Consider the following 26252-nt stretch of genomic DNA (forward strand, 5'->3'; position numbering starts at 1 on the left):
AACCTTCTTTTTTTTTTTTTTTTTTTTTTTTTTTTTTTTTTTTGCTGTACGCGGGCCTCTCACTGCTGTGGCCTCTCCCGTTGCGGAGCACAGGCTCCGGACACACAGGCTCCGCGGCCATGGCTCGCGGGCCCAGCCGCTCCGCGGCATGTGGGATCTTCCGGGATAGGGGCACGAACCCGTGTCCCCTGCATCGGCAGGCGGACTCTCAACCACTGCGCCACCAGGGAAGCCCATAGTCAACCTTCTGTTAGACTATGTCACATGACACAATAATCATAATACTGCAGTCACGAACATAAACTAGTTTGACTAAAATAATAGTTTGCTTTTAAAGTCGTTCTTCTGTACTGTACACATATGCCAATAATCTCTACCTAGTCTAATTTTATCTTTGTCTCTACCTATTCTAAATTTATCTTTCTAAGATGATAACTATTATTCAATAAGATAGTAGCAGCAGTAGGTATACTAAACTGCTAACAAATGATAGAGAGTTTTCACTAACCAATTAAATTGACACTTCAAACACTCAACTTTCTCCTTGAGTAAAATACATTTTAAGCTTTAGGGGAATTGGGGCCCTTAAGTTTACTTTTAATGATGGTGTCCGGAATGTAAACTATATCTTTCTCTTTGTTCAAATGCCTCTAATTATGATTATTTTCCTGTACTTAAGTGACGATCTTCACATCTTTCTCTCTTCTCTTCCTTTTTCTCCATGTTTAAATGATGACACATACAAGATAACATATAAAATATATTTAAAGTTAAAATAATGATAATACTAAAACTCCCCCATGCCCATCATCCATGTTAAAATATGGAACATTATCATTACCTTAGAAGATCATCTATGGCCCTCCCTGATTTCATCCTCTGCCCCACCCTCAGATACATCCACAATCCTGACTGCACTAGTCAATTTCAGCTGCCATAACAAAATACCAAAGACTGGGTTACTCAAGCAAGAGAAATTTATCCTCTCATAGCTCTGGAGGCTAGAGTCGAAGGTCAAGGTGACAGCAAGTTTGGTTTCTTTGTAGACCTCTCTCCTTCGTTTGTAGACAGTCATCTTCTCACCGTGTGTTCACATGGTGGTCTCTCCTCGCACACACATATCTGATGTCTCTCTGTGTCCTAATCTCCTCTTCTCATAAGGACCTTCTTATATCCTCCTATAAGGATTAGGTCCCACCCTAATGACCCCATTTTAACTTAATTACCTCTTTAATGACCCTCCAAATAGTCATATTCTGAGGTACTGAGGCTTAGGGCTTCAACACATGAATTTTGAGGGGACACAATTCAGCCCATAACACTGACTTTTGCATCAATCGTGTCTGCTATGGTCTGAATGTTTGTGTCCCCCCAAAATTCATATGTTGAAACTTAATCCCCAAGGTGATGGGATTATGAGGCAGGATCTCTGGGAGGTGATTAAGAGGCAGGGCCTCTGGAAAGTGGATTAGTGTCCTTTGAAAAGTGGCCAAAGAAAGCTTACTTGCCCCCTTCCACCATGTGAGAACACAGTGAAGAGGTTCTGTCTTATAACCAGGATGCAGGCCTTCACCAGACACCATATCTTCCAACGCCATGATTTAGACTTCCAGCCTCTAACACTGCAAAAGAAATTTCTGTTGTTTATAAACCACCCAGTCTTCGGTATTGCAGTAGCCCACACAGATGGGCCACTTGGGGTCCTCAGTCCTTCGAGTCATTAGGCACAGATTAATCCTGATTACTTACCTAGGGAAAATTTGACTACTATTCCACACTGAAGGTAAGAAAGAATATGTCTGGAATACAGGAAATTTCTTAGGACATTTCTTAGTATTACAATATCCTATGATTAAGTCAGTGGAAAACTACAACAACACAATCCAGGCAGGACTACTAAGGGCCCAGACCCCTCAGGAATGAAGGTTTGGGTCACCCCACCAGATAAAGAACCACAACCAGCTGAGGTGCTTGATGAAGGCAAAGGGAATATGTGATGGTCGTGTAAGAAGGTGGTTATAAATACCAGCTATGACTGTGTGATCAGTGACAGAAATAGGGACTGTAATTATCATGACTATTTCCTCATTTTGTTACAAATATGTTTGTGTATATATATACATATAGTAAGCAAATATCTTTGTTTTCTTTCCTACCTTATTTCCTTATCATATAACATAAGATGTATTAACTTTATATCAGTTAATTTTACATCATAGTAATTTTACATCATTTAAGTAGTATTAATTTTACATCATAGTATTCAAGTTATGGGATATAAGAAGAGTAAACATCATTCAAAGGCTTTACTTCCTCTCCTGAGGAAGGGACTAGTACATTTTGGGTTGTACACAGGATAGTTGTATCATGTTAGGCAGAATTATAATCTTGTTATTTGTTTAAGGAGATGCATATAGATATTAAATTGACAAGGGGTGGGATTGTGATAATTTTATGTGTTAACCTGACTGGGCTAAGGGATGTCCAGATAGCTGATAAAACATATTTTCTAGGTGAGTCTACAAGGGTGTTTCTGGAAGAGATTAGTATTTGAATTGATGAACTGAGCAAAGCAGATTACCTTTCCCACTGTGAGTGGGCATTATCCAATCTGTTGAGGGACAGAATAGAACAAAGAGGTAGAGGAAAGATGAATCACTCTCTGGTTGAGCTGACTCACCCATATGCTGTCCTCAGACACAGGCACTCCTGGTTCTCAGGCTTTTGGACTTCAGTTGGGACTTTTATGCCATAAGGCCTTTGGACTTAGACTGAATCGTGCCAGCATCTTTCCTTGTTCTCCAGCTTGCAGATGGCAGACTGTGGGACTTCTCAGCCTCCACAACCTTGTAAGCCAATTCCTATAATAAATCTCCTCTTATACATAGCTACATATCCTACTGGTTCTGTTTCTCTGGAGAGCCCTGACTAATACAATACCCTTGCTTTACTTTATGGATATACTGTATATTTTTTACCACCTGTCTTAGTCAGTTCAGGCTGCTATAACAAAATACATACTAGGTGGCTGATAGACAACAGAACTTTATTTCTCACAGTTCTAGAGGCTGTAAGTCAGAGATCAGGGTTCCAGCATGGTTGGGTTCTGATGAGAGCCCTCTTCTGGCTTGTAGACTGCTGTTTTCTTGTTCTATTTTCACATGGTGGAGAGCAGAGCAGAGGAAGGAAACTCTCTTGTGACTTATAAAGGTATTAATCCCATTCATGGGGGCTCCACCTTTATGAGCTCATCTCTCAAAGGCCCCACTTCCTTATACCATTCATAGGGTTTTAACATATGAATTTGGAGGGACACAAACACTCAGTTTATAAAACCACCAATGGGTATATACTTAAACATTACTTAGTTTTGCCAGTTTTTGAACTTTATATCAGTGGGACCAATACTGTATTCCACTGGGTCTTTCTTCTATCCATTCTTCGAGATACATGATTGAGTTCCACTGCAGTATAAGAGTTTATTACACAATTTATTTATCTATTCTATTATTAATGATATTTGGTTGTTCCTAGTTTCTTGATATTATTAGCATTGCTGTTATGAAAGTTTTTGTACATGCTTTCTGGTATATATTTGCAAGAATTTCTCTAAGCTTTTATATACTGGTAGAACTTCTGGGTCATGGGATTTGTGTACAGTCAGTTTTACTCAAGGTGCCTTTTGTTTCTAGGCCCGTTTTTATTTTTCCTACTCAATGACAGAGGATTCCTGTTGCTTCCCAGTTGACATTCCCCCATTCTTCCTTTAGTGGAATTCTGATTTTCAGCTGGGCATATGATCATTCAGAATAGAGACTTTATTTTCAGCTCCCTTGCTAAAATGAAAGCATGAATATTGGTTGGGACTTTCTGGAAGGCTGCGTAAAGAAAGCTGACTGCTGGGAGGTTGCACTTTGTACTTCCTGCTACTTGAAATGCAAGTTAGATAGTGAATATCCAGCAGCCATCTTGACCTTTAAAGATGGAAACCGTATCCTAGGATGTTGGAGCAGAAAGAAGGAATTGTGGTTTCCAGGGGACACTGTGGACTTCCATACCAGCTCTGGACTTCCAAATTTCAGACTTCTTTAATGTGAGATATTAAACCTTTGTGTGTTTAAGCCACTATTTTTTAGTCTGTGTACTTGCAGCTAATAGAGTTTCTAACTCAACACATTTTCAAATTTAATTTGATATTCAATTTCTGATATTTGAGCATATAAAAATATTTTGAAATTTTAGTTTATTACCTCTCAAGTTTGATGATTTCTTGATACCTCTTAGAGAAAAAAAAATCTTTATTTCAGAATGTCAGTTATTCCCCCAAGGAATAAGAGGTCTTTGATAGGAACACTTGACAGTCCCTAAGAAACCGTACCAATGACTCTCCATCTAACAGGAAGCCTCTGCCTTTAATAAGTGTTTCCATGCAAAGAAGGATTACAGAAGACAATAGAATTATTAACTGAGAGGTTGTGGTTAATCTTACTACACACTTTTCTCATCTACCTATATATTCCTCCCAGTCCCACCCTCTGACTCCCCTCAGAATTAACCACTATCATTATTTTTAAAAAATTTTTATGGCTTTGAAAATATGATTCTTAAGCAATATATTATTAGAGTTACTTGTTTTGAGTCTATAAAACTGTAGTTTACTGTATTTTGTCTTCTGGGATCTGCTGTCCTCTCTCAAAATTAGTTTTCCAAGAATTATCTATGATTTAATGAGTCACTAAGAGCATGATTTAGGATATAATTAGCTGTCATAATAGACAAACCCTCAAATTTCAATATTGCAACACAATATAAGTTCATTTCTCTCCTGCATAAAGTCTAAAATACACATGCTTTAATAGTGTATGGCTCTCATCCAATTGGTGAATCAGGAACTTAGAATTTCTCCACATTATCCTCTGCTGCCTTCAACAAATGGCTTCCTAAGTTTCCATATTTATCTTCCCTCAAGCTACAGAGAGAGGAAAAATATGGAGGATCCATGTAAGATGTTTCTTTAAGTCAGTTCCAGAAGGGGCACACATCACTTCCTCTTGTGTCCCATTTATGAAAGCTCAGTCACAAGGTGTGGCAACCATGGAGGTGTGCTTCTCAGATCTCCCTTTAACACAGAAGCTCCTGGAAGGAATTCAGTGAGCTGACAGCCTCCAGCTGCATCACCTTTAGGATCTATCACAACATTCAAGGTGAGGCTGGTTTCCCAGGCAGTTTCCAACCAATGACAGCACGGCAAGTTTACAAGAGGCTGGACATTTTTACCCAGTGCAGAATTTATCTGTGGGCAATCTTTGTGTTGGGACTTCACATTGGACTGGCCAAAACTTTCTCGGAGCTGCACTGCAGTCTGAAGTTTCTCTTAGCCACTTATCCTTCCTTCTCCTCTCCTTTCACATGGGTGAGACCTGCATCATGGTTTGAAGTCTCCCTGAATACTCTTGCTCCCTCTGCCCTTTGTTATTCCTAGGGCTCAAGCTCAATAAAACTCTTAAAACTCCTAATTCCATCTTTGTGTTGGCTTCCCAGAGGATTCCAAATGACACACATGATCACACATAAGTTCAAGGGAGGCTGGAAAATAGAGTCTAGCTGTATTCCCAGGAATAAGAGAAAACAGGTACAGTGATCAGCTAATCAGTATCAGCCATAATTTAGCTCATTCATTTTTACTGATGTATGATAGCTCTTTTGTGAATATACCACAACCTATTTTATTTACTTTTATGTCAGTGGACAATTGGGTTGTTCTGAATTTGGGGGCGGGATTGTTTCTTACCATTACAAACATTGCTGCTATGAAGAATTGCACATATCCTGTAACATAATTATGAGAGTTTCTCTTAGTTATATGTACTTACAAGTGATTGCTGAACTATAAGATGTGCACATGTTCAACTTTGTGAGATTATGTCCAACTGTTTTCCACAGAAGTTGTATCAATTCATACACATGCCAGCTATGTATAAGAGTTCCCTTTGATCCACATCCTCTCCTTCACTTGTTTTGTTAAATTCTTAATTTTTGCCATTATTGTGAGATATAAGAAAATAATGCAATTAAATATTAATTTTCCTCTGACCTCCACAGTTTTTAGGAACTGGTACAGAAGCTTTATAAACATTTGTCCTATTATAGCCAGCCCCTCTTTCTAGTAGCTCATTCATACCATTCATCCTACTCAGGTCTGTCTGTGTTTATTTTTCCTTCATTGCTACCATTCATTACCTTTTACTTCTATATCAAGGGTTCTTTGCTTTGTCTTTATCTTTTAATACTCTCTAGTTCTTTCCTTATTAAAAACAAGATTTCATCTGACATTTTCTTTTAATTAAGATTAATCTCAGAACGCCCTTCCTTAAAGAAAGCTAAAACCACGTTAAATAAATAGAGGAAACTGGAGAAAGGAGAGACATATAATGTACACAATCCAGCAGTATTCCATGGTTCTTCTGTTCCCACACCCAACTCACTGAATACAAACATACATGTATACATATGCATGTGTTTATGATGCATGTGTATACATATGATTGTGTGAATATATACATATATGTGTATGTATACACACATAATATATATACAATACTATAATATAGAAAAACCTAAAATATATATGCATTATATATGTGTACATTACATATATGTACATTATAGGTATCTGAGAAATATAGATAGATAGTTAGATGGATAGATAAATTGATTGATTCAAGGTACCTAACATAACATTGGATTTATTGAGAGTATATTAGGTTAGTGTTACTGTGCAGTATTGAAATTTGTGACTGAGAAAAAGAGGTGTTTCAGAAAAAGAGGTGTTAAGTATCTTATGTTCCAGCTTTAGAGTCTACTGCTCCACCAGATGTTCAAGGCTGCTGCCTCCCTTGTATGGCTTGCTAATATTTGCCATTGGGCAGAATTACACACTCCCTTCCCCCATAACTCCAAATAAGAAGACTTAAAGAAAGGAAGAGTCTCCTTTGGGCAGATTGTTATGTTTGTGATCTGAGATATGTCTTCCTCCTCTCAGTGGCCCCTGATTTTGGAGCCACTGAAGAGATTAAAGACTACAACATTGTTAGGGACTATCATGGCATGTGGCAGAATTCTGAAGTTCAAGTAGAATGTGGGGAAGCAGCTTACCAATGCCTAGGGCAGTAGCATAAAAAAGGCCTCTCATCATGTGGCCTATGGGAGTTACCTCCTGTCCAAAGAGCCCAAAGCCAAAAAGCCAGAGCAATAATTATCACTAAGTAAGGAAAGGAGAGCAACCGCACCATGAACCATTGTGTAATAGCACATTGGGCATTCCCTACTCTTTTCTTTACACCTTACTGCAAAGAAGATGGAGTAAAAGTGGTTAAAAGAGCAGACCTTGTGCTCTGCCACAGCCATCAGGCCCTTAAAGTTCCCTACATGTAAGCTGCTAGACACACAAGTTTAGCTTTTCCTCTGGGGACAAGAGAAAGGCTTTGGATTGAGTATGACATTGACTTTGTAAAAAGAATAGGACTAAGTCATGAAAACTTGAATGAAACTGCTTTAATTACTGAAAGTGACTGAAAAAGCCATTGAGTGAGATATGAAGCTCCTCACCAAGAAAGGAGTGACTGAGCACAGTTGGAAACAGTAATTGAAAACAAAAGACTCTGGGCCAAGGTGTCAACATTGGAGGCTCTTGAATTTCCCTCTTCCCATGGATGCACCAAATATACAGCTACACATGGAGAAATTCCTTCTAACAGAGTCCCAGAAGCTAGTTGAGTGACTCCTACACATCAGGAAACAGAAAATACTCACATCTAAATGACCTGCACCTAGGTACTGATAGTGATCCTCCCTTTTGGCACACTCCTGAGGCTCAACACACTCAAAAACTGAGATCCACTAGGAATGAAGACAATGACTTTGACAGTCACAGAGTTTTGAGAGGAAACCAGGAACTTGGGCCAGACTGATTGACATGGTTGATCTCCTAAATGAGACCAATCTGTTAAGACTGGGAGAGGTGGTTGTTTTATCTAATTTGTGGAAACCGACACAGAGAGTCAAGAAAAATTAAGAAAAAGGGGACTATATTTCAAACAAAAGAACAAGATAAATCTCCATAAATCAATCTTTTTAAAAAAAATAATTTATTTATTTATTTATTTATTTATTTATTTATTTATTTATTTATTTATGGCTGCATTGGGTCTTCGTTGCTGCGCACAGGCTTTCTCTAGTTGCGGTGAGCAGGGGCTACTCTTGTGTTGCACCGGCTTCTTGTTGTGATGGCTTCCCTTGTTGCGGTGCATGGGCTCTAGGCATGCGGGCTTCAGTAGTTGTGGAACACAGTCTTAGTACTTGTGGCTTGCAGGGTCTAGAGCACAGGCTCAATAGTTGTGGCGCATGGGCTTAGTTGCTCCGTGGCGTGTGGGATCTTCCCAGACCAGGGCTTGAACCTGTGTCCCCTGCATTGACAGGTGGATTCTTAACAACTGCGCCACCAGGTAAGTCTCAGAAATCAATCTTAATAAAACAGAGATAAGTGAATTATCCAGAAGAGAGTTCAAATTAACAGTTGTAAAGATGCTCACTGAGGTCAGGAGAGCAATGCATGAATAAAGTGAGGATTTCAACAAAAAAGATAGAAAATATTTAAAAAGTACCAAACAGAAATCATATAGCTGAACAATAAAATAACTGAACTGAAAAATTCAATAGAGGGGTTCAACAACAGGTCAAGCTGGGGAAAGGATTAGTGAACTTGAATACTGGGCAGTGGAATTCATCCAGTCAGAAAAGCAAAAAGAAAAAAAGAGTGAGTATAGCTTAAGGGATTTATGGGACACTATAAAACAGCCAACATATGCACTACCAGAGTCCCAGAAGGCAAAGAGAGAAAACAAAGAAAGAAACAAAGGGGAAGAATGCTTATTCAAAGAAATAATGGCTAACCTTGGGAAAGAAACAGACATCCAGATCCCGGAAGCCCAGAGAATTTCAAAAAAGAATTCAAACACTCACATGAGATACATTATAATTAAATTGTCAAAAGTTAAAGACAGAGAGAGAATAATAAAAGCAGGAAGGGAAAAGACAATTTTTATGTACAAGGGGACCCCCCCAAGGAAATAATCAGTGTTTTTTTCAGCAGGAATCTTGCAGGCCAGAGGGGAGTAGTATGATATATTCTCAGTGCTGAAAGAAAAAAAAAACTGCCAATGAAGAATATTCTACCTGTTAAAGTTGTCCTTCAGAACTGAAGGAGATGGAGGCTTTGAGATTGAACCCAATCCCAAACTCACTCAGATTGTTAGCAGAATCTCCTTCTTGTGGTTGTAGGGCTGAGGTCCTTGTTTCCTTACTAAATGTTAGCTGAGGGACACTCCTAGCTCCTTGAGGCCTCTGTCTGTTTTTTCCACATTGTCCTTTTCATCTAAGGGCCCATTATTGTGTGCTGAGTTCTCACACTTGGAATCACACTGATTTTGCCTTCTCACTAACTTCTGTCACATCTCTCTGTTTTTAAAGGGGCATGTAACTAGGTTGGGACCCCCTCGATAATACAGTATAATCTTCCTATTATAAAATCTTTAATCTTTGTGACATCTTAAAAACTTCTCTTATTACTTAGAAGATTCTATTCTTTTTAAATTCAATTATAGAAAAGCAAATGGGAGAATGCCTGCTTTTGTTACTGCAAGTCTTTTATAACATAAATTGGAAGTTTTCAATTTTTAAGAGCACACTATATGAAATACTGCAAACTTTGTTATGCATCAGTGGCAAAATGTTAAATCTGATTGCCTCAGTTAAAAGTCAAATTTCACCCTACCCTTATTTATCTGACCTAAATATTATATACCCAAATATATGTTCAAAAGAAGCCTAGAAAGTACAGGAGCAATAAAATTGCAAGGAGATTTGCTGTGATGAGAAGAGAGAGCAGAAGACAAGAAGGAAAAAGTGATTTTCTTTCTTCTTACTGTAGAAAGAAAATCATTACAGTATAAAATTGATCAAAACAGGATAATGGCAAAGGATGAAGATTAATACCTATTTTGAGAAACCAATGAACAAGTATAGATTTTTAAAATTATCCTTATTAAATTTTCTATCTTCCACTGTTTATTCATTTAGTCAAGCATCATATGCTGTATATTTTGAGGCTACAGTGTGCCAGATACAGCGATAGGCTTTGAGGAAAAAGATGAGAAAAAAGACAATCTTCCTCCCGTTAATGTGGAGCATGCATTCCAGGCTGGGACTGTTCATTAGGCGATATTTAGAGATGGCAGTAGAAACTTGGGGGAAAAAAAGGATTTTATATACCTAAAGATATTGACACGATGCAGAGTGCAGAGTACTACAACGATATCACCATGGATAAAACCTTGAGGTAAACATCCCATTTAAAAGACATCCAGAAGAAAGGGGTACTGTAGAAAACAAGGGAAATATAGATAAGTAGGAAGAGAATCAGGGACAGTATTGCAGAAGCTAAGTGTGGAAAGCATTTTACAAAGTAGACTACATGAGCATCAGATTTAATACATGAAAATATTTTAAAACTCAAATATCAGAGAAGTTATGGTTAAATGGGTGATCACATATACTTTTGGTTGTATAGCTTCTTTGAAAGGCAACCTGCTGATATTTATTATTCAAAATTTCAAATATCAATCTTTTATAAATCTGTAATTCTACTTTGGTATGTATCCTGGTGAAATGCTCATACATGAGTACAAATTCTTGTACAAAGATGATTCTTCAACTATTATTTTGTCATAGTAATTACTCAGTGTAAATGCTTGCCCAGCAAAAAGAGAATATCAAAATTAGCACTATCCAATAAAACTTCCTATGTTAGTAGATACATTCTATATCTGCTATCGAATACCTAAAGCTGCTAAGCATCAATATTTTTAATGTAAGTAGGTTAAAATATGACTTAAAAAATACATCATATATACATACATATACATATATGTATTACTGGTTTAAAGCTTTAAGTACAGAATAATGCACATGTTGCGATGATATTATATATAGTACATTTCTGTATGTGTGTATGTGCATACATGTGGAGTTTTAAAATATGTATTAAATCAATTTGACTTTTGCATTAAAGTAATTAATGGATAAAAATTTTTTAAAAAGTTTTAAAAAAAGAACTGAAGGAGAGGGGCGTCTCTGGTGGCCCAGTGGTTAAGAATCTGCCTGCCAATGCTGGGGACATGGGTTCGAGCCCTGGCCCGGGAAGATCCCACATGCCATGGAGCAACTCGGCCCATGTGCCACAACTGCTGAGCCTGAGCTCTGGAGCCCGTGAGCCACAGCTGCTGAGCCCACGTGCCACAACTACTGAAGCCTGCGCACCTAGAGCCTGTGCTCTGCAACAAGAGAAGCCACAACAATGAGAAGCCCATACACTGCAACAAAGAGTGGCCCCCCTCACCGCAACTAGAGGAAGCCCATGCACAGCAACGAAGACCAAAACACAGCCAAAACAAACAAACAAAAGAACTGAAGGAGAGATGAAGAGTTTCCCAGAAAAACAAAAGCTGAAGGTGTTTATCACCACTAGACCAGCCTTACAAGAAATGTTAAAGAGAGTTCTTAAAGCTGAAACTAAAGGACACTGATTAGTAACATGAAAATATATGAAAGTATAAAATTCACTAGTAAAGGTAAACATATAGTTAAATTCAGAATACTCTAAAATAGTAATGGTGATGGGAAAATCACTTATAACTCCATTATAAAGGTTAAAAGACAAAAGTATTAAAATAACTATAACTAAAAAAAAACCTTTTAAGAAAGAAAAGTCCAGAACCAAATGACTTCACTGGCAAATTCAACCAGATATTGAAAGAAGAGTTAACACCAATCCTTTTCAAACTCTTCGCAAAAACAGAAGAGGAGGGAACAGTACCAAACTCAATTTTTACCTGGACAGCATTACTTTGATATCAAAGCCTAACAAGGACACAACAAGAAAGGAAAATTACAGGCTGATATCCTTGATGATCGTAGATGCAAATACTTTTGCACAGCAAAGGAAACCATAAACGAGACAAAAAGACAACCCTCAGAATGGAAGAAAATATTTGCAAATGAAACAACAGACAAAAGATTACCAAAATATACAAGCAGCATATGCAGCTCAATATCAAAAAAACTACAATCCAGTTAAAAAATGGGTGGAAGACCTAAATAGACATTTCACCAAGGAAGACATACAGGTGGCCAGGAGGCACATGAAAAGATGCTCAACATCACTAATTATTAGAGAAATGCAAATCAAAACTACAATGAGGTATCACCTCCCGCCAGTCAGAATGGCCATTATCAAAAAATCTAGAAACAATGAATGCTGGAAAGGGTGTGGTGAAAAGGGAACCCTCTTGCACTGTTGTTGGGAATGTAAATTGATACAGCCACTATGGAGAACCGTATGGAGGTTCCTTAAAAAACTACAAATAGAACTACCATACGACCCAGCAATCCCACTACTGGGCATATACCCTGAGAAAACCATAATTCAAAAAGAGGCATATACCACAATGTTCACTGCAGCACTATTTACAACAGCCAGGACATGGGAGCAACCTAAATGTCCATCGACAGATGAATGGCTAAAGATGTGGCACATATATACAATGGAATATTACTCAGCCATAAAAAGAAATGAAATTGAGTTATTTGTAGTGAGGTGGGTGGACCTAGAGTCTGTCATACAGAGTGAAGTAAGTCAGAAAGAGAAAAACAAATACTGTATGCTAACACATATATATGGAATCTAAAAAAGAAAAAAAAAAGGCACTCATGAACCTAGTTGCAGGGCAGGAACAAAGAGGTAGACATAGAGAATGGACTTGAGGACTTGGGGTGGGAGGGGGAAGCTGGGGCGAAGTGAGAGTAGCATTGACACATATACACTACTGAATGTAAAATAGTTGGCTGGTGGGAAGCAGCAGCATAGCACGGGGAGATTGGCTCAGTGCTTTGTGATGACCTAGAGGGGTGGGATAGGGATGATGGGAGGGAGGCTCAAAAGGGAGGGGATATGGGGACCTGTGTATCCATATGGATGATTCACTTTGTTGTGCAACAGAAACTAACAGTATTGTGAAGCAATTATACTCCAATAAAGATCTATTCAAAAAAATCCTCAACAGAATATTAGCCACTCAAATTCAACAGTACATTAAAAGGATCATATGCCATGATCAAGTGGGATTTATTCCAGGTATGCAAGGATGGTTCAACATATGCAGATCTATCAAGTTTATATACAACATTAACAAAATGAAGGATAAAAATCATACAGTTTTTTCAATTGATGTAGAAAAAGCAATTGACAAAACTCAACATCTTTTCATTACAAAAATTCTCAATAAATTGGATATAGAAGGAATGTACTTCAACAAAATGAAGACCAAGGCCACAGCTAACATCATATTCAGTGGTGAAAAGCTTAAAGCTTTTTCTCTGAATTCAGGAAAAAAGATAAAGATGCCCACTCTTGCCACTTTTATTCAATGTAGTACCAGAAGTCCTAGCCAGAGCAATTAGGCAAGAAAAACAAATAAAAGACATCCAAATCCAAAAGGAGAAAGTAAAATTGTCTCTTTTGCAGATGACAAGATATTATATATATACAAACCCTAAACATTCCACAAAAATCCTGTTGAAACTGATAAACTAATTCAGTAAAGTTGCAGGATACAAAATCAATGTACCAAAATTTGTTGCAGTTCTCTACCCTAACAGCAAACTATTGGAAAGAGAAATTAAGAAAATAATTCCATTTCGAATAGCACCAAAAAGAATAAAATACTTAGGAATAAGTTTAACCAACAAGGTGAAAGATCTGTACACTGAAAACTATAAAACATTGATAAAAGAAATTGAAGAAAACACAAATAAATGGAAATATATTCCATGTTCATGCATTGGAAGAATTAATATTGGTAAAATGTCCATATTACCCAAAGCAATCTACATATTCAGTGCAATCTGTATCAGATTCCAATGGCATTTCTCACAGAAATTTAAAAAAAACTTTTTTTAAATTTGTATGGAACCACAAAAGACCCTGAGGAGCCAGCATAGTCTTGAGAAAGAACAAAGCTAGAGGCAATTCCTGGTTCCAAACTATATTACAAAGCTGTAGTAATCAGAACAGTATGGTATTTGGCATGGAAACAGACACATAGATCAATGGAATAGAAATAACCCCTTGCAGATATGGTCAATTAAATTTTAACAAAGGAGCCAAGATTACACAGTGGGGATAAGATAGTCTCTTCAATAGTGTTTTTGGGAAAACTGGATATCCATATGCAAAAGAATGAAACTGGATCCCTATCTTACACCATACACAAAAATCAAAGATTTGGATTAAAGACTTGAACATAGACATGAAGCCATAAAACTCCTACGAGAAAACATAAGAAGTAAGCTCCTTTACATTGGTCTTGGCAGTGATTTATTTATTTTTTTTTGGTGTAACATCAAAAGCAAAGGCAAGAAAAGCAAAAATAAACAAATGGGACTACATCCAACTAAAACATTTCTGTATGGTAAAGGAAGCTATCAACAAAATGAAAAGGCAATGCATGGAATGGGAGAAAATATATGCAAACTACATATAGTATTTGGATAGTGTTAATAGCCAAAATATACAAGGAACTCATACAATGCAATAGCAAAAAACAAAAACAAATAATCCAATTTAAAAATGGGCAAAGGTCCTGAACAGATTTTTTTTTTCCTAAGAGGACATACAGATGGCCAACAAGTACATGAAAAGTTGTTCAGTGTCACTAATCATCAGGAAAATGCAAATCGAACCCACAATGAGCTATCACCTCACGCCTGTTAGAATGTGTATTATCAAAAAGACAAGATAGAAAAAGTGTTGGTGAAGATGTGGAGAAAAGGGAACTCTTTTACACTGTTGGTGGGAATATAAAATGGTATAGTAATTATGGAAAACAGCATGGAGGGTCCTCGAGAAATTAAAAATAGAACTACCATGTGATCCAGTAATTCCACTTCTGGGTATATATCCAAAGGAAATGAAATCATTGTCTCAAAGAGATATGTGTACTTCTATGTCCATTGCAGCATTATCTGCAATAGCCAAGATATGGAAACAACCTAAGTGTCCACTGATGGATGAATGGATAAAGAAAATGTGGCATATATACATATATACGTATATATAATCAATTATTATTCAGCCTTTAAAAAGAAGGACATATCACCATTTGCAACAGCATGTTTAAACCTGGAGGCATTATGCTAAGTGAAATAAGCCAGACAGAAAGGTGGCATGGGGGAAATAGGGAGAGGTTAATAAAAGGGTACAAACTTTCCATTGTGAAATGAATGAGGTCTGAGAATCTAATGTATACCATGGTGACTAGTTAATATTGTATTTTATGATTAAAATGTGCTGAAAGAATAGAACTTAAGTGTCCTCACCAAAAAAAAAAAAAAGGGGGGGGAGGGGAGGAATATGCGAGGTGTGGATGTGTTAAATAACTCAACGGTGGGAATCCTTTCACAATGTATATGTATAACAAATCTTCACTTTAGTTGTACACTTTAAATATTATGACTTAGTCAATTATACCTCAATAATCCTGAAGAAAATGCAACAGCAAAAAAAAAAAACTGTTGTATGTTTCTCTCCCAATGATTTGAGACCCTTCACTGAACATTACAAGTATTTGTGTGAGTTTAAAGCAATGGTTCTATGCTAACTTGCCAGACTAAGAAATTTGATATATCAGTGGATCTTAGCTTCTTCAACTAGAAAAATCATGAGTTCATTCTTCTAGGCAACAGAGGCACATTGTATCCGTTATAAAATATAATTTTTCTAATAGTATGTGATTCTATTATTACATTTATTTATGACACATAAGTAATTAAAATACAGGCAATTCTACGAAAATGACTGTCACCACTCATGAACCATTCTGATGGTGAGGAGGGCAGCTGAGGGTAAAGAGTTGGAGTTACTTAAAAACTGGTTCTGGTGGAGAAGTCAAGCCCTATTTGCTACATTTAGAAGAGAGAAAGGATGAGGGCATTTCCTTACTGATGTGTGAATATGACTCTGTGTGACATGTGTGTTGAGGCAGGAGGGGTAGAGTGTGGGTACACAGCCACCATTGGTAGGCTACCACATGGTTAGCTCAGTCATGAAGATGATCATATTGGAGGAAATTGACACAGAAGGGGCCAGCGCAGACACTGGGAGTCCAAAGTCCAACTGAGGAGGAATGGTCCTAACCCACAATTGCAACACCCAGTTCTAGAAGACACTGAGTTTGCCAAGATTAAGAGTTAAAGATATCCACTGAGAGCTCTTCCTTTAGGTTGCCAGGGCTCTCCATTCCTTTTGTCCATCCTTAATTGTCCATATGTGAGAGTAACACTGCCAGTTAATATAAAGTCAAGAAGCACAAAGGACTCGCTTTGCCTGAGGAGCTAAGAAATAAACAGATATTGTTTTGTGTTTTAGAGCAAAATGAAATGGTTTAAACTCAGTCATTTGAAGTCATTTTGTGTTAAAGGAAATGAGGGATGAACGTGGGTAGAGAAAATGTCTCTCCTGGTCCCAGGGAAGCCTTATAGGAAAGTAGTGTTCTAAGGCACCCAGCTCATCTGGGGAATTGCTGTAAAATTTAGCAAAATACTGGGCCTGTTGCAGCTCAATATCAACTTCATTTCTGGAACCATAAATAGGAGAGGAAGGTTCATTCAGATACTGTCAAGAACATCCTATTTTCAAAATGTAGGCTTACAGTGTAATGCTGATGACCATTTCATCAACAGCTTAGCCTCTGTTCTGATGAGGTAAAGCTACAAAACCCACCACTTGGGACTGGTGGCTCATTCACAGGGACAAAACAGAGCTCCTTCTTTTAATTATATGACACTTTACCTATGGACATGACTTAGTCTGCTCAGGCTGCCATAACAAAATACCATACACTGGGTGATTGATTAAACAATACACATTTATCTTTTCAGTTCTGGAGGCTGGAAGGCCAAGATCAGGGTGCCAGCACGGTCATTTTCTCACGAGAGCCCTCTTCCTGGCTTGGGGATAGCCGCAGTCTCTCTGTGCCCTTCAACCTGTGGAGTCTGACACTAACTGAGTAGTTGGTGTCATGATAGAAATTGAATGGGAGGACCCCCAGTTTGGGTCCAGAGTTGGAGAACTGGTTTTTGATGTGAGAAAAACCCCACACATTTAGTTTCAGGAGTGTTGTGAGGAAAAACAGCTCAGGAGGCCTTGGCCAGATATTGGGCAACAATAAAGACTTTTTATCCATTTCTGAGTCTCTGTCACCCCCACCACCCTGGCCCAGACAGTGAGGACTTTAGGAAAAGGACTGTTGTGGATGCTGTGACATCCTACCCAGATGCCACCTTCTGGATAGAAGTACTTACTTCGCCAGCTGCTGTGAGAACTGCCGGCCCACAACCCTCAACCGTCAGCCTTCTTCCCCAGGATTGCCATTGGCTGAAGAGAGATGCCTCCCCCAAGATTATACCTCCCTTCTGGGGATCGCCTGCATCCAGTGGCTGGTTGATTTCAGGGTATAAAGGCCCAGCCCCCTCACCCCAACTGGGGACGACTCTATAGGGCTCTTCCTGCTTCTGAGCTCCCTATCAATTTGGCTGAGGCCTTTCTTGTCACTACGTCAGAGCCTAACGTTGCCCGCTGCCCTATCTGTCTTCCTTCTTATCTTTCACAGGCTCTAATCCTAAAATTAGTCCCTGATAAAGTTCCTGCATGCTAATCTTCATCTGAAAGCCTCCTTTTTTGGGGAGTGTTTTGAGGGAGTGTTGTATTTATCTTGCAGTAGATACAATGTCTTTCATGTCTTCTTACACATAGTGACTGAGCATACATCCCAGAACCTCAACAAACATTTGTCAAATTAATAAATGATAGAAAAGGGTGGAAGTGAATACCAGGATGGGCCGGGTAGCTGTGTTGGTGGTGGCCTCAGTGATGCAAAGGAGGAGAAATAACAGAATTGTATAAAGGAGGTGCAAACCAGAAGAGGGAAGAAAACTTCCAGTCTTCTTTTGAGAAGTTCAGCACAGGACTTAGGACAGTGAATACTTGTTTGAGCTACCAAGAGTGTCAGACCTTTGAGGGATGAAATCAAGCTTGTGTCACCACCAAAAAGTCAACTATCTACTTTGTGGGGGCCTTTCATTACCTTCCCCTAAATGAAGAAGTGGAATGTGGTTATTTCATTGATTATGTGACCTCTTCCTCCTCAGCTCATCTGGCAAACCCCAAATCCTGAGATATCTAAGTATGGTTGCAACCAGGTTTGGCAGTGAATTTCACTTGGCTTGAAGAGCACACAGTAATGCAAAGTGCTTCCTCGTGTGTGTGTAGGTGATGGCGGTAAAGAGGGAAGACATCAAGGGACCACAAAAGGGTTATAAATTCCCCAAGGTGTTCAGTGAACTTAGATCCTTATCTGGGTATAAAGACTGGCCTGACAGATATAAAAGTGCTCTAGTCCCCATGATTCACCCGAAAGTATAATGTAGGGGGTCCTTTACAAGGGTTGTCTTTCTGGGAAGTGCCGCCAGCGACAGCTGGAAGAGTACCAACAGCCTGTCCTCCACATTCTTGTGACAGCCCTGGGTGACCCACTGTAAGGAAACAACACGTTTCCTACCATTACCCTGACAGTCATAGTGGGCAGAGCCAGGCAACACCTGGGATTATACATATTTCATGGGGTAGATGCAGCAGAAGTGAAGACTGGTTTGGGCAGGAGTGACTCTAAGCAAAATGAAACATTAGTGCTCCCCTCCCCTCCCTGGCTGCCTTCCCACATCTCCTTTCCCCTCAGGAACTGCTCTCATGTACCTCCCCTCCTCATTGTGATTTCCTGCCAGGGAAGAATGTGTGTGTGTGTGTGTGTGTCTGTGTGTGTGTATTAAAGTATAACTACATACAGTAAAGTACATAAATCTTAAATGCACAATGAAATTTTACATGTAAACACCTATATAATCACCACCCCATATTAAGATATAGAACATTCCCGGCTGCCCAAAAAGCCCTCTCATGCCCTTTCCCAGCTAATATCCCATAAAAGTGACCATTATTCTGACTGCCATCATTGTTGATTATTTTGCTTGTTTTTAAAGTTTTTATAAGTGGACTTATACAGCATGTACTATTTTGTGACTTCTTTTGTTTAATAATCTGACTGTGAGATCTAGGTTGGTGCTTGTGGCAGAAGGCAGAAGGTTAATCTTTTTCATTGTTGTGTAGTCATTATATGAATATACAAATAGCTATCAGCTCTACTTGATTGACATTTGGGTTGTTTCCAGTGTTTACCTGTTATGAATAACCCTTCATGGAACTTTCTTGAACATGTCTTTTGGTGGACAGAAGCACTCATTTCTCTTGGGTATATACTCAGTTGTGAAATTGTTCACTTAATAGGTACAGGATGTTTTTAGCTTTAGTAGAAACTTCCAAACAGCTTTCAAAGTAGTTGTATAATTTTACACTCCCATCAGCAAACATATGAGATTTCTTGTTACTCTACATTCTCACCAAACTCAGTATTGCAAGTCCTTTAAAGTTTGAACATTCTAGTGGGAGCATCTGGGAAATATATATTTTTAAAATTAATTAATTAATTAATTAATTTTTGGCTGCATTGGGTCTTCTCATTGCGGTGGCTTCTCTTGTTGTGGAGCACAGGCTCTAGGTGCGTGGGCTTCAGTAGTTGTGGTGTGCAGGCTCAGTAATTGTGGCACGTGGGCTCTAGAGTGCAGGCTCACCAGTTGTGGTGCGTGGGCTTAGTTGCTCCGTGGCGTGTGGGATATTCCTGGACCAGGGATGGAACCTGTGTCCCCTGCATTGGCAGGCGGATTCTTAACCACTGCACCAGCAGGGAAGTCCCTGGGAAATATTTTATAATCTCGGTTCTTATTGCCCTTTTGCAAGTGCAAATTTACCCACCCCATATTTGGACAAAATAGGAACAACACAACACTAAATGAGTAGAGAAGCAAGAGAGAAATGGTAAAGTACGATAAACTTACTGACTATATATATGTAATAAGTGGTAGTCAATGGACATCATTCAAACCTGACAAAATAAATATTAAAGCCTAAGTAAGGAAAACTGGGACTAACAGCAATACCAAAGGAAATGGTAAAATGAAAACCAATAGAAAAAAATGCAAATTTGGTAACTATCAAAAGAATTAAAAAAATAATAAAAGGAAACAGACCACAGAGAGAAACATGGTAAATATAGGATAACACCACAGAAAATATAAAATAATAGAGTTGAGGTCATATATATTAGTCATATCAATAAATGGAAATGAGCTTACGTCAGCTTTCCAAAGAAAAGGATTTTCAAATTGGCTCTCAAAAAATATTTTGCTTGTCTTACATGCACACACATACTAAAACAGTGATTCATAAAGATCAAAACTAAACTAATGTAAAAGTATGACAAAAAACACAAACAAGTCAGAAAAGCAGGAGTTGCAATCCTGATACCAAAGTGTTCAGGGAGAAATAGACCGAAACAGAATAATAATAGACAAATTTAACATACCAATTTCAGCCCAAGACAAGTGGACAAAAATTCAGTTATGATGTAGAATACCCAGAAAACATCAGTAAGGTAGGTCATGTGGACTTATTTTGAAGTTTACACTCAAATGTTAGAGAATATGCCTCTTCTTCAAACACACATGAAAAATCATAAAAATAAACCATAAATTATGTCACAAAACTCTCAATATGCTTCACAAAGTAGAAATAATATCACAGAATTTTCACAGTGCAAAACAAAATCAGTTAACAAAAAAACCCTTTCACTTGAGAATTTTAAAACTCTGTAAAGCACTCTTTTGTAAAAGGAGACATATAAATAAAAGCTGTAGAATTTCTCAAATGTAATGATAATGAAAACATTATGTTTTAGAATATATTGGAAACCAAATGGTGATCAGTTAAAAAATTATAGACTAAAATGCTGAACAATTAAAAAAAAGAATGCATATAAATGAACTCAAATCTATCAAGCTAACAGCATCATAATCCAAAAGAAAACAGACTGAAGGAATCAGTAAAGACAGGAGGTATGAATGAGGTAGGAAACAGAAAAACAGTAGAAATAGTAAATAAATTAAAATGCTGTTCTGCAAAGGTCAACAAAATAGACAAACCACTAACTAACCTAGTTAAGAAAAAAAGAAGTTCAGTTCCAGAGCACTGCAATAAAGTGAATATCTCAATACTGCAGTAAAGCAAGTCACACACATTTTTTGGTTTCCCAGTGACTATAAAAGTTATGTTTATCCTAGGCTATTGTCTATTTTTTTGCTCTTTTTTGAACTTTATTTTCTTTATTTTTATTTATTTATTTATTTATTTTTATTTTTTATTTTCTTTTTTTTTTGCACTGTATTTTTTTTTATTAGTTTCTGCTTTATAACAAAGTGAATCAGTCATACATATACATCTGTTCCCACATCCCTTCCCTTCTTGCATCTCCCTCCCTCCCACCCTCCCTATCCCACCCCTCCAGGCGGTCACAAAGCACCGAGCTGGTCTCCCTCTGCTATGCGGCTGCTTCCCACTATCTATCTACCTTACGTTTGGTAGTGTATATATGTCCATGCCTCTCTGTCGCTTTGTCACAGCTTACCCTTCCCCCTCCCCATATCCTCAAGTCCATTCTCAAGTAGGTCTGTGTCTTTATTCCTGTTTTACCCCTAGGTTCTTCATGACATTTTTTTCTTAAATTCCATATATATGTGTTAGCATACGGTATTTGTCTTTCTCTTTCTGACTTACTTCACTCTGTATGACAGACTCTAGGTCTATCCACCTCATTACAAATAGCTCAATTCCGTTTCTTTTTATGGCTGAGTAATATTCCATTGTATATATGTGCCACATCTTCTTTATCCATTCATCTGTCGATGGACACTTAGGTTGTTTTTATCTCCTGGCTATTGTAAATAGAGCGGCAATGAACAATTTGGTACATGACTCTTTTGAATTATGGTTTTCTCAGGGTATATGCCCAGTAGAGGGATTGCTGGGTCATATGGTAGTTCTATTTTTAGTTTTTTAAGGAACCTCCCTACTGTTCTCCAAAGTGGCTGTATCAATTTACATTCCCACCAACAAGTGCAAGAGGGTTCCCTTTTCTTCACACCCTCTCCAGCATTTGTTGTTTGTAGATTTTCTGATGATGCCCATTCTAACTGGTGTGAGGTGATTTTTCATTGTGGTTTTGATTTGCATTTCTCTAATAATTAGTGATGTTGAGCAGCTTTTCATGTGCTTCTTGGATATCTGTATGTCTTCTTTGGAGAAATCTCTATTTAGTTCTTCAGCCCATATTTGGATTAGGTTGTTTGTTTTTTTAATATTGAATTGCATGAGCTGTTTATATATTTTGGAGATTAATCCTTTGTCCATTGATTCGTTTGCAAATATTTTCTCCCATTCTGAGGGTTGTCTTTTAGTCTTGTCTGTAGTTTCCTTTGCTTTGCGAAAGCTTTTAAGTTTCAGCAGGTCCCATTTGTTTTTGTTTTTATTTCTATTACTCTAGGAAGTGGATCAAAAAAGATCTTGCTGTGATTTATGTCAGCGTGTTCTTCCTATGTTTTCCTCTAAGAGTTTTGTAGTCCTACATTTAGGTCTCTAATCCATTTTGAGTTTATTTTTGTGTATGGTGCTATGGAGTGTTCTAATTTCATTGTTTTACATATAGCTGTCCAGTTTTCCCAGCACCATTTATTGAAGAGACTGTCTTTTCTCCATTGTATATCCTTGCCTCCTTTGTCATAGATTAGTTGTCCATAGGTGCGTGGGTTTATCTCTGGGCTTTCTGTCCTGTTCCACTGATCTCTATTTCTGTTTTTGTGCCAGTGCCGTATTGTCTTGATTACTGTAGCTTTGTAGTATAGTCAGAAGTCAGGGAGTCTGATTCCTCCTGCTCTGTTTTTTTTCCCTCCAGACTGCTTTGGCTATTAGGGGTCTTTTGTGTCTCCATACAAATTTTAAGATTTTTTGTTCTACTTCTATAAAAAATGCCATTGGTAATTTGATAGGGATTGCATTGAATCTGTAGATTGCTTTGGGAAGTAGAGTCATTTTCACAATATTGATTCTTCCAATCCAAGAACATGGTATATCTCTCCATCTGTTGGTATGATCTTTAATTTCTTCCATCAGTGTCTTATTGTTTTCTGCATACAGGTCTTTTGTCTCCCTAGGTAGGTTTATTCCTAGGTATTTTATTCTTTTTGTTGCAGTGGTAAATGGGAGTGTATCCTCAATTTCTCTTTCAGATTTTTCATCATTAGTGTATAGGAGTGCAAGAGATTTCTGTGCATTAATTTTGTATCCTGCAACTTTACCAAATTCATTGATTAGCTCTAGTAGTTTTCTGGTGGCATCTTTAGGATTCTCTATGTACAGTATCATGTCATCTGCAAACAGTGACAGTTTTACTTCTTCTTTTCCAATTTGTATTCCTTTTATTTCTTTTTCTTCTCTGATTGCTGTGGTTAGGACTTCCAAAACTATGTTGAATAATAGTGGTGAGAGTGGACATCCTTGTCTTGTTCCTAATCTTAGAGGAAATGCTTTCAGTTTTTCACCATTGAGATATAGGCTATTAATGTGCAATAGCATCATGACTAAAAAGCAATGTACATACTTTAATTAAAAAATACTTTATTGGGCTTCCCTGGTGGTGCAGTGGTTGGGAGTCTGCCTGCCGATGCAGGAGACAGGGGTTCGTGCCCCGGTCCGGGAAGATCCCACATGCCGCAGAGCGGCTGGGCCCGTGAGCCATGGCCGCTGAGCCTGTGTGTCCGGAGCCTGTGCTCCGCAATGGGAGAGGCCACAGTGGTGAGAGGCCCGCGTGCCGCAAAAAAAAGCAAAAAAACAAAAAAACAAAAAAAAACTTTATTGCTAAAAATGCTAACCGAAAAAAGAAAAAGGAAAAATCCCAAATATACAAAATAAAAATTGACAAAGAGGAAATAAACATTGAGATAGAGAAACTTTTTTTTTGGCTGTGCCACGCAACTTGAGGGATCTTAGTTTCCTGACCAGGGATTGAACCTGGGCCCTGGCAGTGAAAGCACTGATTCCTAACCACTGGACTGCCAGGGACTTCCCATGAGATAGGGGAATTTTTTAAACCCTGAGACTGCTCTTTCTGCTGCTACCAAACCCTGGAGGCTGCCGGTTGAACAGCTGCTCTCTACTAGACTTGATTGAGGTAGCTACTGCTGTCAGCGCCAAAGTAACTTCTGCACCAAGAACTCAATTTTCCTGCTACTATCTCCCTTGACAATTCACATGCTTCTGCTATGACCCTCCCTTGGATTGTGGATTAGACATGGAAGCTGCTCACTCCAATCAAACTTTAACATGGGCATGTCTAAGTTATGTGATTGTACCCTAGCTGAAAGGAACCAGTGGAGGCGAGGTACCTGGGTTCTGATGTACAGAGATGAGACTCAGATTCTCTAGACATTTCATAAGTGCTCAAAAAGTTCTGGGCAATCATGTCAAATAACCACTTTAGATGTTCAACTTCACTCCTGCTTCATGCAGAATTACAAAATCATTTGTATTAGTAAATAATTAGAAACAACCTAAATACCCATCATTAGAGAGATGGTTAATTAAATTATGAAATATTCTTAGTTTGGTATACTATGTAAAAATGAAAAGATTGAGAGTATTCTGTATAGAATAGTATCTAATAAGTCTTTAGGTATACCAATTCAAGATACAGAAATACATGCACCTATATGTACATACGTATTGTTGAACATTCATAGCATGATCGTATTCACATTCATAAATATATATGTGAATATCTGCCTATCATTCTCTATAGGCACATAGAAAAAGGACTAGAGAGACATACATCCAAATGTTAAGTTTGATTACTTTTTGGTGGGAAAGACTATGTTGAATGTTAGGGGCAAAGTAAAGGGAATAGTCACATTTAATTCTCTACAACTCTCATTGTATAAATCTATTATCATAAGATTATATTTGTGTTTGGCTAGTGAATTTTTAAAAAATTAAATTTATGGAGAAATGGAGATTTAAAATATAAATAAGGTGACCATATAATCTACAAATTGGTCTCCAAGGTTCTTAATGGCCAAAGTAAAAATGGCAACATCCTCAGTTTCATAGGTTGCCTTGTCCACAAGCAGGGGAAATTGCAGTGACTCTGGGGCAACAACATTTTTCCTGGTATTAAGGTTTTGTGGTATAATACAAAATCAATATTTGATTCTTGCCCCATTTCCTGGCACGAAGGTCCTAAAACCCTTGGAATCTCCTGAGTGATAAGAGTGTCTTGTGTATGCTAATGAGATGACTGGGGGCTGGGGGCCCCTAGATAGCTTCAGGGGGCTGGTCACCCGAAAGACCGAGCCATGATTAGAGGGTTAGAACTTTCAGGCCCCTCGCCTCCCACCTCTGGGTAAGGGAGAGGGCCAAGACATTGAGTTCATCACCAGTGGCCAGTGATTTAGTCAATTATGCCTATGTCATGAAACCATCATAAAAACCCCTAAATGACAGGGTCTGGGGAGTTTCCAGGTTGGTGAACATACTGATGTGCTGGGAAGGCAGCTTGGCATAGAAGCTTTGCATCCTTCCTCTCCCCATACCTTGCCCTATACACCTGTTCCATTTGGCTGTTCTGAGTTATATCCTTTATTATAAACTGGTAATAGCAAATAAAGCACTTTCTTGAGTTCTGTGAGTCACTCTGGCAAATTATTGAACCTGAACTCGGCTATCAAATTTATAAACAGAATATAGTCAGAAGTATGGGTGGCAACCTGGGACCTGCAAGTGGCATCTGAAGTGGGGGCCATCTTGTGGGACTGAGCCGTTAACTTGTGGGGTCTGTGCTAACTCTGGGCAATTAGTGTCAGAATTAGATTGAATTGTTGGATAACTAGTTGGTATCAGAGAATCAGAGAACTGGTGTTATAAAATCCCCGCATATTTGGTGTCAGGGGGAGAAAAAAACCTTTGTAGGTATGAATAACCTTTTCATATGTGTCTCTAAGTAGGAGTATTGAGCAATGGATGTGACAATTTTCCAAGATCACACCTATATTAAATGCAATAGTGGAAAAGTTCCAACCTGAAG

The sequence above is a fragment of the Mesoplodon bidens genome (assembly GCF_964165515.1).
Source record: "Mesoplodon bidens genome assembly, chromosome: X".
Lineage (NCBI taxonomy): Eukaryota > Metazoa > Chordata > Mammalia > Artiodactyla > Ziphiidae > Mesoplodon > Mesoplodon bidens.